The 13,069-nt window shown below is 41.9% G+C and overlaps 1 protein-coding gene and 1 long non-coding RNA gene across 3 annotated transcripts in view; both read right to left on the reverse strand.

Annotated features, from left to right (window-relative positions):
• PIK3C2A (phosphatidylinositol-4-phosphate 3-kinase catalytic subunit type 2 alpha) overlaps positions 1-5,991 on the reverse strand; it is a 50,390-nt gene extending 44,399 nt beyond the window's left edge. The window contains exon 1 of one of the 2 annotated variants that reach the window (XM_030273841.4): positions 5,855-5,972. The gene's annotated coding sequence lies outside the window, so the exon portion shown is untranslated. Of the gene's footprint in view, positions 1-5,854 lie in introns of both variants that reach the window. The other variant, XM_030273840.4, reaches the window with a different exon arrangement.
• A 4,296-nt stretch (positions 5,992-10,287) lies between these two features.
• Positions 10,288-12,781, reverse strand: LOC140684259 (uncharacterized). Its single transcript, XR_012056244.1, has 3 exons — positions 12,645-12,781; positions 11,082-11,131; positions 10,288-10,394 (listed from the first exon to the last, which is right to left on the reverse strand). It is a non-coding gene; the product is annotated as an uncharacterized lncRNA (long non-coding RNA).
• Positions 12,782-13,069: the final 288 nt, after the last annotated feature.

Here is a 13,069-nt window from a genome sequence, read left to right on the forward strand (position 1 = left end):
TAATTCAGATCATAAATACCTAAGCAGGAACTACATCTCTTCACTCTGATTTTGAAATTTCATTTATGCCTAAAAAGTACAATTTCATCACAAAACCTTTGATCTCAAGGGCTAGGCAAGAATAGGACGTTTCTAGCACTAGAACAGGAAGTCTCAGCCTTTAACGTCTTTCAACATCAGCAACAAATCCCTCGAAAAATCCAAACTCAGCTGTTTCGGTGCTTATAAAAATTTATGAACTACTGAAATCAATTTTCACCCAGGACACTGTGCAGAGGATCATTAGTAGACATGGCACACTTTGTAGCTGCTGTTCAATTTGAATTTTCAGGTTTTGATCAATGTTTCAAGAGAGACAAAGCATGGATGCATCTGTCAAGATGTTCCAGTCAGATCTCAGTGAGGGCAGCTACAGATACCTACAGATCATGTGTTTCCCATGATCTTCCCTGCAATGGTCTGCACCACTGGCCACTGCAAGCCCATCCATCAGTAGATGTGGGTACATGCAGATCTGGTACAGCAGGTTTGCAAGCTTACTCAGCACATTTCTGCTATTATACTCCTCCCCCTCGAATTTTGAACCTAGCCACCACTCCATTTAGGTCTGTTAAGAGCTGGGGGTCGTGAAGATAATTGAATTCCATGTAAGCTTCATAAAAACAAAAACCCTGACCCTGCCAAGAACACTGGGTGTCATAGCTAGAAGAAAACTGTAGCATGAGCTCATACAACTGGACACTGCAGATTTATCATCACGATAAACTTTACAAATGATTGAATCATGGCAAGAAGTCCTTAAAGCCCATCAGTGGAAGACACAAATCAACAGGAAGCTTGGCATCCATTTCATCAGCTGCAGAACTACTCACCACATTTTGCACCCCTGTGTTTTTCCCAGCCTGTTCTCAGCTCTCTAACAGCATCCTCCTATTCTGTCCCTGCCCAGAATTTTCTGGATGCAGGTACCAGAAAAGAGCAAGAATGAAACTGATGACATCCCAGGCTGTTTCCCTCTGATGCACTTGGCCAAAATAGTTTTTTTCCATGCCTTACAGCCAAGCTTATTACCCTCATTGTTTGAGAAAGGCTAGGAATTCTAGTTCTGTTGCAATGTTTCTCCTTACAGAATAATCCTTTCAATTCCAATCCTCCTGTTTCAAAAGTTTGCTTTTAAAACCTCCCTTGCTCTACAGACGCCTCTTAGTTAAGTGGTGCTTTTCTCCACGTCAGGGTGACGTGCACAGTCCCTCCACCAATCCCACTTTTCAATGGCTACTTGAAAACACTCAGGCAACACAAACTTTCACACAGAATCACCATTAGCTGCTGGCTTAAGGGGAGCCTTTTTCCTATTCTTTAAGTGAGGTCATTGTCCCAAATATTTTGATTTCCCAGCTGAATAATTGGTGCAGTAATTCCTGACTTGCAAAGTAATTTTATTCTGGAATATCACTTTCATGGAACAATTAAGGCTGGAAGGGACCTTAGTTATTCATGCAGTGTGGGGCCTGACCCCAGCAGAGCACGACAAATTACCTGAAGCATGCAGCTAAACCAGTACTTGCATTAATCCCAATCCCACTAGTACTAAACTAGACAACATTTTAAACTACATATCCAATTTTATCAAAACCATATAAAGTGTCTAGTGTAGGTAGAACAGAGAAAGGGGAAAGAAACATCTGTGCTGTCTGCTTTAATTACCACAACAGAGATGCTCAAACACCTTCCATATAGTTCTATAATATTCTGCAGCATAGACAGAGGACCATGTTAAAATCCCAGTTTTTCCTAAATTATGTACCTGAAGTAAGCCCTGCAAACATCCTCCTAATGTCACAAAACATTGAAAACACAGCAAAATGCAGGAGGCTCATGATGCAAGGTACAGAGGCTGTTAGCACAGGGAGATGAAAACAACCCTCCCCCACAGAGATCCTATTTTACTCCCTGTGCAGCAGTGCACAACATACACCTTCTACAAAGCATCATCAAAAACATGCATGAGGAGGAAACACTGACACCTCAGCTCTGGCCCACACTTAACTCTCTATCACTGTATTAGTACCACCCTACCAGTCTAACCTAATGCAATTTTGCTGCAGTAGCCAAATTATTTCCACCACTTGCTTCAGCAGCTGAGTTTCCCCTCAGGCAGGAAACTTGCACAGTTTCAGATATAACCAGCAGATGCCTCTTAGTCACACACTTCATATTCATAGGAGATCGAGCAGAATTACTTATTACTAATTGACAGAAGAAATGCACCGTTCACATGTACCTCTGTGCTTTATCCATTAGAAAATACTAAATGCTTATCATATGTATTGATTCAACAGTTGTGGGGTTTGTTTGGGTTTAGTTTTCTCACAGTACACAGGAAGAGAACTGAACACGGTGGCTACCCTCAGACCAAAGGTTCATCTCATCCTTATCTTGTCTCTAAAGGTGGCTTTGGAAATGCAAATAGGAAAAAGCTAAACCAACACAAATACTTCCTCAAAATACACTTCTAGTCTCCACTAATTTGGCACTCAAGTACTTCCTGAATCCTGAGGTAACTTCTCTAAGATTAAGACTCTTGATGAACTTTTTTATCAGGAATTTGTTCAGGTGGACGCTGAACTCGGGTAAACTTCCAGCTCTTGCCTTGTAACAACACTGTCACCACGCTCTGCTCCTCTGCAGTGACTACAACCTAAGCAGAAGATCAGATCAGTTACTGATGACCTGTTCTTGATCAGTCCCTTACAAACATCAACTACAACATTGATGCTTATTTCCTCTGGGTCATGATGCACTAAACAACCTCCAGATCTGAACCACTGACATTCCCTTAGCACAAACACCACAAGGTCCTCACACACTACATACTGTGAGTTCTGGTTGAGCTTTTGTAAGTGATGTTTTGTTTGTAACTCCAAATTACAAGTTACATGAAACATGCACACATACCTTCTCCTTCTTACTTCCATTTCTTCCCTCTGAAGTGACCATCACTTGGACAGCTTAATCTAAGGAAATACTTTCAGGCTGCATTTCTACAAAGTTACAGATTGAAGTAATACTTCTCATAACTTTTTTTTATGTGAGCATTGACGAAAGCATTTCATTCTAAAACTTTTATAGCTTAAGTGAGGTTTATCGTTACTGGCACGCTTTGGAACATTTCCTTCTTCCCTTCCCTGTCCAGTCTGGAAACAACTTCACCATTCTTCTCACAAACTTACATCACACCAACCTCCTCACCTACAAAGGGGCTGTATTAGATGACTAATTTTATTGATGATAAAGACTGAACCCTGGTTCTGGTAATTAATTACACATCCACATCTTCTACTTAAAATAGAATGATATGTTTACACAGTCACACATCCATAAAGCAAACAACTTACATTTGTGTAACACTCTCTCATTTTTAAGCTTGTTGTATTATCCTAAAAACAAATAAACACCAAATAATTTCTGTACTGACTGCAGTCACTAAAAGTCAATACTTCCAAACAAACAAACAAAAACAAAAAAAAAAAAAGGAAATAAGGGAAGATGATCTTTACCTGAATCTTTTAAGGCTTGATGTTGTAGTTTATGAATTTTAGTCATGCCAGTTTTGGACTTAAACCCACCAGTGCTACTTCACTGCAATTTTTGAAGCTCTCATAAGGCAGCCTTAAGAGCTGTTCAAGGGTTTAGAAGACAAACTACATGCAATCCTGCTCTAATAAAATTCAAATCTAGCATTCATTTTTCTAAATAACCCCATACCGTCTGGTTTTGGTCCCACATCAAAGCCTAAGACAACAAATAAAAAGCCCTTCAAAACATCACCTCAGCATTTTTATTCCTTAAACAACATTCTAATCCAAGTGTCTCCAGCTAGGCAGCAAATACAACAGCAACACTGAGTAAGAAATATCACCAGTTTCAATTTAGTTTGAGAAGCAAGAAACAAAGGAACACAGAATCAGAAAGTATTTTTTTTTTTACTTGACATTTTGAAATGCATCACTTTCCATTTAAGGCATTCAATTTTCTTTGTTAGTACACAGAGAGCTACTCAAATCGGATAAAAATCACGAATTCATCAATTTCAATACAATGATTATATGTCCTGATGAACCTTTGAGTTCTAAGGGATGACAGCAACAACCCACAGGAAAGAGAAACCTCAAGTAATCAGGGTTACTAATGCACTGAAATTAAAACAAATCTATTTTATTAAATCAATCAAAATATTAAATATTTCCTGAAATCTCCTTTGTATTTTTCATAAACAAGCATCTCTAAGAGATATAAAATAATATTCAAATACAGCAGACCATTTAAGAAGATGAGACTCTAAATAACCTGTTACTTGTCTGGTTTGTGATCCTCTCCCCAAAAGATATTTAACTTCCAGTATTTGCCATTTCTGCCTGTGTTCTCTCCCTCTGCCTTTATCTTCTATGCAGCTTTCTTTCATTGTCCCCTTATTCTTAACAGTTTTGCTCGATCTTGCTTTTACAAAAGAACACAACCCCAAAAAACAAACAGAACTTGGTGGGAATTATAATCCCTTCCCCCCCCCCCCCACATAAATGTGCTAAGTGAGGCTAATTTAAGCAACTTCTCTTTCTCCCAGATACATACAGTTTTTTACAGGCCCACTCTCAGTGTTGGGAGAATGAAGCACACAACTGCCCTCAAAGCCAACAAAGCCATATAAAAAAATACTTTTGTCTGTCTGATTTCATTTCCCCTGCCCCATTTCTGCTTCCCCTTTGGATTCTTCATAAATCATCCATCATTACTACTCCAGAATACAGCTTATATTCAAAGCAAGTATTGCACAACATCTTGTACAAACATCAGACATTTTTTCTTACATTTTCAGTTCCCTTTGGGAAGGGATCTGCATTAAGCATGCAATGTTATCAGTTAAAACCTCTGCATCTCTCCTCTACCCCAAAATCAGTTTAACTGTGCTATGCTCTGGAGTACTACAAGTATCAGGCATGTAATAAGTAATACAATAAGCAAAAAGACCACCATAATCTCCTTTTCTTCCAAATGTTTTTTTTTTTTTACTGCATCTTGCTACCACATCCTTTCCCCAACAACACCATAGCTGAAGTGGGAGGTTACTTGTGCTAACAAAGGTGCAGGAATACCTTTTTTATTGTGTTGAACAAAATGATAAACTAGATCGAGCCAAGAACAGCAAGGCAGTCACAGACTTGATGTATCACTAGAAATTCCGGCAAAGCTCCTGGAGGAAACAGCAGAGCTGTTTAGGGATCAGCTTTGTAAACATCCTAATTTCGGAACCACAGCAACCCGGGGCGAGGGAACCCCGTCCAAAGCCAACACGGTGATGAACAAAAAGCAAACGTAAACCTGGTGGGTCTCTGGAGCGACCGCCAAGGTGCCCCCTACGCCGGGCACCTCCCGAGCTCCCGCTCCGTGCGGGTGACAGCTCCCCGCCACCGCGGAGACTTCATCCCCGGGTCCAAAAAGCACCTCCGGCACCTGCGGAGCGCGGCAGCGGCTCCGGACACGCAGTTCCCGGCTGGAAGCGCTTCCCGCAGGCAGCGCCGCCGCCGCCCGGCTCGGGGAGCGGGACGGGCCGTGCGGACGGCGCTGCCCCGGGCCCGCCGCCCGCAGGTGCCGCCGGCAGCACCGGGGCAGCACCGGGGCCGCGCCGAGGCCGCGCCGGCGGCGGGCAGCGCCCCGAGGCCGAGGGTCGCGGCGACCCCCGGGGCGGGCGGGCGAAGCGGGGCACAGAGGGGAGCGGAGCGAGCGGCTCCCCCGGCAGGGCCGGGCCGGCGCGGGGCCCGCAGCTTGCCCCGACCCCGCAGCTCCCCGTGCCTACCTCGGCCATTTCCCCTCGTCCCTGCTGCTCCCGGCGGGAGCACTCCGGGCTGCGGGCAGCTCCCCCCGCTCCGCCGCGCTGCGCTCACTTCCGCCCGGCCGAGCGGGGCGGGGCGGGCGCTGCGCCGGGCCCGGCCCCTCACCTGAGCCCGCCCGGGCCGCCGCGCCCCGGCCGCGCACGGAGCCCGTCCCGCCGGGGCGGCCGTGCTGGGGGCCGCGGGGCTGGGGTGACTCTCCGTCATTTCCTCCCCTTATCGCCCGATCTTCCCAAGAATGCTCGGCATGACTGGGAACTTGCCCGGCGCGCCAGAAACGTCCGTCGGGGGGGCTGGAGCCGCGCGGCGGACACAATGGACTTCCTCAGCCGCGGCAGCGGGGGAAGGGCCGGGAGCGGCGGGGACGGGGCCCGGCGGTGACGCTGGGGAAGCCCCCAGCGCCTGGGGCCGGGCTGCGGGCACGGGCAGCACCAGCGCTTGCTGGGCGACCCCGGCGGTTTGGAACAACAGGTTACACTACGCGGAATTTTGTTTAACTAACTTCACAAACTCCTTGGCCGGCAAAGGCAGATTCCTGTTGTCAACTCCAACCTTCCTGACATACCAAGACGTTTCATAAAGACCAAATATTTTGGTTTGACCTTCACAATAGCTTCAAAAGAGCGAAATGCTTTGGGTATGCCTTAAAGTAGTGCATGTGCGATTTCATACAAAGTTTAGACAATAGGCCTTTCATAACATCACATTAAAAGCTGTCATGGACATTTAAACGTAGCAGTATTATTTTTAATGTAGATGTAAAAGAATTCCAGACAGAATAACTATATTCCATCCATTGTGGGATTACTTAAAATAAGCGAAATATTCCGTTTATGCCTATTGGTACTTTATTCTGCACTTTTAGCACACTGATATTCTGAAAAATACAAAACACTTAATGAAGCACAGAAGACATGAAAAGAAGACACATCAGTTTAGAAGCTACAATATAAATGAATTATCAAAAATTAGTCGGGAATACATTGATGGCAGTCACATCTTTACTATAGATATATATAGCCATTATTTTAGCATCTAAGCATTTTCTACTGGATAGATCTTGACACCATTAAGGTCAATGAAAGCCTTTTCAGGTGACTTCAACATGAGCAACATGAGCGAACTTAGAAGACTGACACAAAATGTGTTCCTGAAGGATCATCACAGACATGACCGTAATTACATAGATTTAAAAAAATTACCAGAGTTCTTACTACCCTTGTGATCTAAGCCATCAGGAATTTTTCAGGCTGACAGTTATTAGGAGTAGAAATCAATCCTTTCAATGCCATTTCAGTTTTGACAATCAATAAGCAAATTCTGCTCCAATTTTGAACACAGAGTGGGGCATCGGTAGAAGAAATCTACTCAAAAAAAGAAAGCTTCAGGCTCCTTTCTAGACAGTCTGTCCAAATACACCCTCTTTTCAGATTGCATTTTACATTTTTTGTCCTGGCCGTCGTGTCTCCTGGCCACCTCCTCTCCTGGGCTCCTGTGGTGATCCTGGCCAAGGAGAGCTCTGTACTTGGAGCAATTAGTGACCCACATAAATGATGTTTTACAGAGGCACAGTGGCTATCTGCCTGGATCCTGCTGCACACCAGTTCCTTGGTGTTTGTGCTGCTTTCCCCTTCACCTACACGTCATGTAAACTGCACCCAATTGCACCTATGACTCACTGGCCACAGGGTTTAGTCCTGGGATAACCATTTGTCGATGTTTCATCCATTGCTAAGTAAAGGAGCATTAACCTGCTTAGTCTGAACAAAAGGCAGTTGCCACACCCAACAGTTTCAAGAAGATCATGTTGGAATGAGATATCTTTAAGGTCCCTTCCAACCCAAGCCATCATGTTATTACATAATATGTGACAGTAGGTCAAATATGAATCTTACTAGTTGAGATAGGAAAGACGATTTGGTTTATTCTGTGGATTAGTGAAGAATTTTAGACCATTATTAAGCCTGCCTATCAGTGTCACTATAACTGTAAGAACTGTCTGTGCCTTTACTTGGAAATTATTTCCTCCATGTAAAAAAATTTCTTGCTATTCCACATTTTAAAAATATTAATTTAAGTCCATCCTTTTTAGGACTATCTCATTTTTAAAGGTATTCTGAAGGTATTTCATGTTAAATAGGCACTGATTTCAAATTATTATCACACTGGATACAAACTGAGTGTGCTATTCCTTCCTTTGCTTTCCCAGAGTCACAGAATCATTACAGTTGGAAAATACTTCCAAGATCACCGAGCCCAACACTGTGCTGTCAAATAGACCGTGGCACTCAGTGCCATATCCATTCATTTCTTTAACACCTCCAGGGATGGTGATTCCACCACCTCCCTGGGCACTCTGTTCCAGTGCTTGACAACACTTTCAGTGAAGAAATTATTCCTGATATCCAGCCTGAACCTCTCCTGGCACAACTCCAGGCCATTTCCTCTCATCCTGTTGCTGAGAGATGAGGGCCACCCTCACCTGGATATAACCTCCTTTCAGCATTGTAGAGAGCAATGAGGCCTCCCCTGAGCCTCCTTTTCTCCAGGTTAAACAACCCCACTCCCTCAGCTGTTCCTCATACCCTTCACCAACATCGTTGCCCTTCTCTGGACTAGCTGCAGCACCTCAATGTCTTTCCTGAATTGAGGGGCTCAGTACTGGACACAGGATTCGAGGTGCCATTTCACCCATGTGGGCTCCATGGGGACAGTCACTGCCCTAGTCCTGCTGGCCACACTGTTTGTGATACAGGCCAGCATTTCCACTGAAGAGCAACTCCCACACAAGCACTTTTGCCTCTGCTTTCATGTTTCTCAGCTACATCCACATTACCCAAGTACCAATTATCAGGTGCACCCTGGAAGTGGTACCAGACAGTTTTAGAAACACCATTTGTATGTCACAGCAGATCTCCTTCAAGAAAGACAACTGGTTGTTAAAATTACACTATTCCCTAGAGAGCTGAGTCAAGAAGGGAACAATGGCATAGCCTGCAGACCTGCTTAGGAATGGATGATTACAAGTTAGCCATTCCCACATGCAGAAATGATGCCAGCTTTAAAGTATTTCTCATACAGGAAGTTACTAATGTGCCCATGTAAAAGCACTGCACAAGGTGTGTGTCTCACAGCCTCACTGTCTTGTTCCTGTGTGTCTTTGTGATACACAGACCAAATGCCACAGTTGCCCTGATGGTTTTCAGGAGATAAAACTATGATAAAAACAATGATATTTTCACTTGATAAAACTATGTCTTGTAAAAATCACTACAATTTATTAAATAACATTTTAATGACAATTTAAATTGCATACCACAGACAGGATAAAAGAGAGAATTTGGTCAAATATTTGGAGAGAGTAAGTGCTGTGCTTGCTATGCTGATAGTCAAACATTCCAAAAGAACTGACACACAGCATATGCAAAGACCAAATCAGTTTGAGTAACTAACAATATTGACACTGGTATTAACTGGAAATATGACAAGCTGTCACTGGTAGATGCTTTTCTAAACAATATCTTGGATACAAGGAAGTCTGAAATATACCTAGATCAAAAGGACACCTACACATAACAAAGCTTAACAAATGTGTTGTGGCGACTATAGCACATGGGAAGTAAAAAACAAAACAAAACAAAAACACACAAAACCCAAAAAACCAAACACGCCTATAAAAAAAAATTAAAAACAATCACTTTAAAGCCAAAATTTCCTTCATTTTCTTCTCAGCATAAAATGAATTTATGTGCCCCCCAAATTTAACAAGTCTTGAGCTACTGGAATTGCTGCTTGCCTTTAACTAACTGGAAGGAATAAACTTGATGTCTTGATGTCTATTGTTAGAGTATTCTTTCTGTAAATGACAAATTGTTAGTAGGAGTACAGGGATTATTAAAGGACAAATGTGCTTCCTGTGACAATAGGAAGACGGAACATATCCTACCAAGGACAAAGACCTCTTCACAAAATCCATGCTATGTACCAGAACGTGGTAAAAACCCCACACCCACTTTGTGCAGCGTGGAAATTCCCAGGATTTTGTTCACTGGGGTGTGGTCTGCAACACAAATTTTGGATTTGAAAGTAGACCAACTCAGACTATTCAGGAAAAGAAAATCATGTAACTCCATCTACAATTCCAGTATGAAGCTGCTCTTAGCATAGCAGCTAGATTCAGTGATGTTTGAATTAAAGAAAAAGCAGCTTTTATCTTGTTATATTTATCTTCTTATGTTTACTTAAAGAAATAATGTTAAACATACTGAGAAACTAAGTCTAAACAGATTAAACACTAAAAGATCTACCAATCCTTAGCTAATCAAGACATGACAGCCTCAAGGTGATCTCATATATTTAAAGTCAGCAAGTTTTAAGAGCTAATTTTGGAACAACTGGTAATTTGTAGCAAAATTGTAGCCGGGGGTTTTTAAGTATCTATAAACTTTTTTTTTTTTTTTTTTTTTTCTCTGAAGACCAGCAGAGGGAGACAGGTTCTGTTTTACTCTGCAAGAAAACAGAAGATAGTATTACTTCAAAAATGACACCTTTTGAAAATTCACTATCATTTCCTAGTTTAGGCTTGCAATTCCTTTTGTTGGTAATTTTGAGCTCTATTATTAATACTCACTTTTCTTACTTTTTAGTGTTTATGCAAGCTTAAAAAGCTATTGCTTACATCTGAAGATGTTTGGTCAACAGCATGTTCCTTATTAATACTTCCCTATGTATTTCTCTCAGAGAGAAAGGGTATATCAGTGTTTGTAATGACTGAAAGAAAAAATAGGCCGTGGTTTTGTTTTTGTTGTTTCACTCTCATGCAACAGCTTGCATGTGTTTGTAGCATGTCTGAAGTCTGGCATATGGCTCTCAAAATCTAAATAATTTCAGCTGGCTTTACATTTGAGTTACATATTTAAGGACTAAATAGAAGAAGGAAGTTCTGTTCTAAAGTAAAAACCACAAAAACAACTCCTGGTGGTTTCAAGTGCAAGTGAAATGTTCTCTTGGGTTAATTTCTTAGGACCCAGGGCTCGCTTCAGGAAATGAGAATTAAGGTATTACAAGCCAAAATATTACTACAGAACTTGGCACAGAAGCTTAGGTATGTCTCATATGGTTTAGGCAGTATTCTCTACAAAATGACATAACATGGCATACATTTGACATTAATAAAATATTTTTCATATTTACCCATAGTGTTGCAGATAAGTTATGTCCAGAAGCACTACTAGAACATGGACCTGAACAGAAATAGTTTTACACATCACTACTTGTTCCACTTGTAAATAGTTTGTGATAGTCTATTTTTTTTATAAACTCACTTCTGCAGATTGTTTGTTTACTCAGAAAAGAAACTGTAAGAAATGCTTTTTGGATAGAATGTGTTCTAAGCAATATGCATGACTGCTATAATTTTAAATAAATCTTAAATAAAATGAAAATTCTGAATATTCCTAAAATAGAGTGGAAGCAGAAGAGTTAGAAGATGCATGCAGAAAGTGTGTCAGTGCTGCAGTGTACTCAGGAGGTACTATGGGATAGTTTTTAGTCTGCAGTGTGCTGTGCTAAGAGCTACTCCTGTAAGAAAGGTGCCAGAAAAGCCTGTGGGCAACAGGATGCGTGCCTGGAAATTGCAATCATTCCTGGGTCAAGGATAATTGAGGTAATTGGGAAGACTGCTAGTATTTAAAATCCCAATCACAACCAGTCATGCTTAATCAGACATCCAAAGGCAGAGGATGATAAAACTGCATACTGAGTACTCACTTGAATTATCCTATATCAAGAAGTTCAAAAAACCAACCAGCACTACCAGTAGGAGTCCAACATAGGAGAAAAATTCCCACAGGCTAAGAAAGGGGTTCTAAGGTCTTCTCCCATCTGCCCATGTTCATGTAGCTCCATGGAAGATCAAAGCCCTTCCCAGCAAAATCTGGTTTGTCCTTTCTGGTACAAGCTAATTGCATTAAGCTTCTTGTAGCTACCTTATGTTCCTCAGTAAAAAAACTTAACAATTCTTTAAGCATTGCAAGCCCATGGAAATATTCTACTATTAAAAAGGTATTGAACAATTCCTTATGTCATGCTTTTACTTGTAGTCACACAGTGTATATGGTAAAATGAAATTATCCTGTCAAGTACATTCAACCGAGGTGTTTTCATATCCCTGTCCAAGTCTAAATATGCCATGGCTCTGACTCTTAATCCTTGTATCTTGGTATACAATTTTTTTGTAGTTTTCATAGGGGAAGTTAAGTACACAATGTGTTCCCTGGATGACATTTGTTAAACCAGTTTTCAGGTTAAGGGTCAATGATCCAAATTCTGGAAGCAGCAAAATTATTTTTAAATGCCTTAAATCCTTGCCAATATTCTCTAGTTGGTAAATAGGCATCTTAGGATGACAGTTATGTAGCAGTAGAGCACTGGCACATTATTCAAAGGGATTTATTGCTTTCTTTTGCTGCTTGCATGAGCAGAAAAACACCCATGCTTGAGGGACTAAACTGGAGAGAGCTTTAATGAAAATTATCTCTGAGTTTGGTGAAAAACTTTTCAGATAGGATTGCTGTGGTCAGCCCCAGAAAAAGGAACCAAATAAGATTAGAGGCCAACAACTTTAATATGTGTCACAACTCACTGAACAGCTTACCACAGAGTTTGTGTGCGTGGGAGGGAAAAAAAGCAGTGTGTGGTCATGTGTGCACAGCTCACTGAGAAACTTCATGGGGGGAGAAGAGCTGATGGACTTACCACAGAGTTCTGGCCTTGCTACAAGCCCCATCTTTGTGGATATGCCACCCAACAGAACAACTCCACCAAACATAGCAGGAACTCTGTCTGGATTGAGTTGGTACACCCAAGTGTGGGTGTGCAGAGCACATTGGGAATGTCCCTTCTGATCTTCTAGGGTGCCAGAGAAATCACCTGTCAGATCGCCTTCTTGGGCCCCATAGTCATCCTCCTGCAATGTAGCAGTGACACATCAGGCTGTGGAGAAATACAGCCCTTGTCTTAAGAATACAGGCAGTACTGAAGCATTTGGAAATATTAATATTAAAAAGATTACTTATTTTCCAAACATAAATGCAGTGTTAAGCCTTAAATAGTAATGGCCCTTTGCTTGAGATACATACTGAAGAGTAGCTGAAGGATGTGGAAGAGGACATGGATAAGGG

This window comes from Taeniopygia guttata, chromosome 5 (genome assembly GCF_048771995.1).
Source record: "Taeniopygia guttata chromosome 5, bTaeGut7.mat, whole genome shotgun sequence".
Classification (NCBI taxonomy): domain Eukaryota; kingdom Metazoa; phylum Chordata; class Aves; order Passeriformes; family Estrildidae; genus Taeniopygia; species Taeniopygia guttata.